At 40.4% G+C, this 3937-nt stretch overlaps 1 non-coding gene across 1 annotated transcript; it reads right to left on the reverse strand.

Annotated features, from left to right (window-relative positions):
* Positions 1-2721: 2721 nt before the first annotated feature.
* On the reverse strand, positions 2722-2792 carry TRNAC-GCA (transfer RNA cysteine (anticodon GCA)). The gene has a single exon. It is a non-coding gene; the product is annotated as a tRNA-Cys (tRNA).
* Positions 2793-3937: the final 1145 nt, after the last annotated feature.

The following is a 3937-nucleotide window of genomic DNA, read 5'->3' on the forward strand; positions in this document are numbered from 1 at the left end:
GGGGGGGGCGGGGAAAGCTACAGGCCCAAAACCTTCGACCCTTCTTTCTATATGGGGGTGCCCGGGGCACCTCATCTTGTCATTTTGTTGCTCATTCCCCTTAGGCCGAAGTGTTTGGCCTTTACTTCGGAGCGCCCGCTCACGCTTCGCTGACCTATCGCGTGGTAAAGAGAAGAGAGTACGAAAGAATTGTAAACAGAGCAGACCGCAGAAAGATTCTAAATATGACAAGTCCCCCATGGATTCGATAATAAGGAAATGAAGAACGGGAACGGAACGAAATAAAGCATTTCTAGCGGATGAGCTTCTCTCCATTTTGTCTGGTAATAGAATAGGGCGGCTTGCTTTGACCAGCACTCCACTTTTTGCTGTGTCCATGGAGCGTATGAATTTCCTTAAATGTAGATAGACCAAAAAAGGGAATAAAGGGATAGGAATAGGAATTATAGTACCATTGGAAGAAGAGGCACCAGTGGGAACATCTCTACTGACGAACCATTTCAATAGTACGGGTGCTGCCGTGCCACGGGGCACGACCATGGAAGTAATGAAAAAGAAGAAGTTCTGTAGCTGGACCATCTGCTCTATCCGTTCGATTTGAGCTTCTCCAGAGAAGATGAGACGCTAAAAATGAAAGTGTTCGCAACGCATACCGAAAAAGGGTACCTATGTTGCCGACCATTAATGACTAGTTCGAAGACCAGGAGCAGGGGCACGTGCCAAGAAAGATTTGTTACTTTCCCTATGGTTTTCGAACGTTTTCAATAAAACCTTCTCGTAGAAGTATTTTCACAAAGTTTTCGGTAATATTAGTAGATGCTATTCGAACCCTTCCTTTTATTAAGATTCGAATTCTTATTCTTATTATTATCTAATTATTCTTTTTTTTCATGTATATGCGTCAGACACAATCTACTAATTGATCTATATTCTGATACCCTACTATATCATAGTCTCTACTACTAGTATTTTTAATACCTCAAGAGCTCATGAGACTCTTTTAGTGAAATTCATAAGTCTCAATTCCCGAGCGATCGCACCAAAAACTCGAGTTCCTTTTGGATTTCCTTCTTGATCAATGACAACCGTCATCATATCGTATTATCATACCGTTGTCACGTTTGAGTTCTTTACATGTACGTACAATTACAGCTCGTCTTACTTCTGTCTGATCTTTGTAGAGGCATTTTGGGCACTGCTTCTTTGATTACAGCAACAATAACGTCACCAATATGAGCATATCAGTGATTACCAGCTCCTAAGATTCGAATACATATCAATTCGATAGCCCCACTCCGTTGTTATCCGCTACATTCAAAAGGGTCTGAGTGAGATGGATCTTGGAAGTCTGGTTTTTGATTGGATAGTGATCTCGGGCACGAGTGGTTGATCTTCGCGGGCCGTGAATGGCCATGGAAAGGAGTATTGATGTCAATATGTTCGATCGAGAAGATTGGATGATGAAAGACGGATCCTTTGTGGTTTGAATAATAGGCTGTGGTCTCGATATTGGGCTATGGGCTGATTGCTTTCTGTATGAGCCTCTTGTGATTGGGCTCTCGTGGGCGGATTACCCGATGTGTACTCATCTTCCAACAAAGAGGAGAAGACATAACCAGAAGAATTGTGAGAAATAAGTCAATTTATCAAGTTGAGGCATTTCGATTTGGATTTCAAAGAAAAAAGACAGAAAAAGACTCCTGCGCCCTCGAGAGCATTCTCTTTCACTTGCATTTCTTCCTGAAGTTGGCTCGAAGACCTGTCCAGCCTTGATTTTCCCAGTTATTACTCGAGCGCGCTGAGGCAACTCTGAACTAAGCTCAGGGGAGGGGTAGTAGGTATGCTTCAAACCCTCCGGCACCTTGAAGAACGATGGCACTAGATCGGGAAAGATGAATGACCAATGAGGACAGGACAATGGGGGAAGTTGGTAATAGAGAATCCTCCCTTCTTCTTTGCTTTCTTGCCTGAAAAAAATCCAAAACTAACCATTGGAACCTCATGGGCTACCGAGTTAGGAGATTCATTTTATTTATTACTTTTACTTTTTTTTACTAAGTTATTCTAAAAGATAAGAGCTAACCGACCATCCTGATTGAATGTTTGAGTACTCGGAGTCTCTCGTAAGTATGGAAAGAAAGTCTCTTCTTTCCACAACTCCTAAATTTCCCATCAGCCTATCCAATCTAATTCCAGACAGAGTCAGTAGACCTTACTTTAGTGTAGGTAGTGTCAGATAATTAGGAAGTCTTGATAGTCTTTCGTATAATCTCTTCTTCAATCCTAGGAGTTGTGGATTCTTCAATCCAGACAGAGTCAGTAGACCTTACTTTAGTGTAGGTAGTGTCAGATAATTAGGAAGTCTTGATAGTCTTTCGTATAATCTCTTCTTCAATCCTAGGAGCAAAAAAGGAATGTCCTTTAGGGACCTTTGGATACCAAGATTTCTGACCTCTTACTTTCGTAGTTATGAATTGCGAAATAGAATCAATTATGAAATTCATAAGTATATATCCCTCATCCCTATTGGTATCGGTTTGGGCCACTACCCAGAACCCTGCCAGAGCCCTATTTTTAAGAAGAAATTGACAGTCTTTTTTAGAACTAGAACTATGGTAAAATCCAGTATCGACAGGCCTAGTTCTTTTCCTTTGCTTATGCAGGGCAAGAATTTGTCGAGTTCAATCAGTACAATAAGAAATCCTAAGTATTTTTTTGGTCAGGCGACACCCAGATTTGAACTGGGGATAAAGGATTTGCAGTCCCCTGCCTTACCGCTTGGCCATGCCGCCAAATCCGATCCAAAATCGAGCAAAATCTTATTCATCCACATTATTTTACTAATTTTTATTCGTAGGAGGGGATTATTAAACCCTTTTTGATTTTTTTTAGATCGTTGAATCCCTTTGTACTTATCCCTTTCCAATCCCTTTTAAAAAATTCATTCATGTTTTTTATTGGACCCAGTTTTATTCTCTTCGATTGATTGTATCTCAAAACACACATTGCTTAAATACCTTCTCTTTCTATTGAAAAGAGAAAGGATTTCCAGTCACAGACTGCCAAATTTAGGACAAATTGGAACCATTAACTATATTATTTGTTATTATTTGTTATTTTGATATTTTCTATTTGTTAGTAGTGAACGGTTCTAAAATGGGTATTGTATCCCAAATAGTGTTTCCTTAATGGCATAACAAAATCAAATTGATTTATGGCTAATCAGTATCAATTAAAAAAAGAGAATTATGATATTGATATAGTGTGACCTGACCCATGTTGCTCCAAGTGAAATTCTTTCTAGGGTTCTTAAAGATATTCTCCATTTTTCCCTTTCCCTACAATAAAGTATAGTCTGAAGGCTAGCACGCACCATTCCTCGCTTATGATAATCTAAGGCCAAAAAGAAAGAAGGCTCACACCATAATAATACATACCCTTTTTCCTCGATCGTCAAGGTCGTGGATTTGGATCGATTTCGGTTTTACGGGCTTCATACATTGTTAAGACAAGTACTCGGCATTGGAAAGCATCACGTTCTGGCCACACACAAAAGAAGTCGGTGGAAGGTATGGAATTTCTCGGCTGAAGGTCCGAAAGAAAGCAATCGCCAGTGCTCTCGGTTCCAGCAACGAGTCTTTTCTCTGAGAATTAAGGAAAACAACCTAACCTTGTCTGTCTATGTTCACCTTGACATGAAAGACTCTTTTCCTAACCTGACTGTTCTACCTGGCTAGTTCACTTCACTTTTCGAGGGATCTTGGATTGGAGTTCACTTGTCTATGAGTGTCCGAACAGCTTCAGATCCTTCCAAGGTGCAGGGGTTCTCTCTCCATTCACTTTGAGCTGGGTTTCTTGTGATCTTTTTAGTAGTTTTTCCGTCCAATTTTATGGTAAATTAAGTCTTACACAGCTGTCCCCAAGGATGTCCATTCCA

Source organism: Triticum aestivum, chromosome 1D, assembly GCF_018294505.1.
Source record: "Triticum aestivum cultivar Chinese Spring chromosome 1D, IWGSC CS RefSeq v2.1, whole genome shotgun sequence".
Classification (NCBI taxonomy): Eukaryota; Viridiplantae; Streptophyta; class Magnoliopsida; order Poales; family Poaceae; genus Triticum; species Triticum aestivum.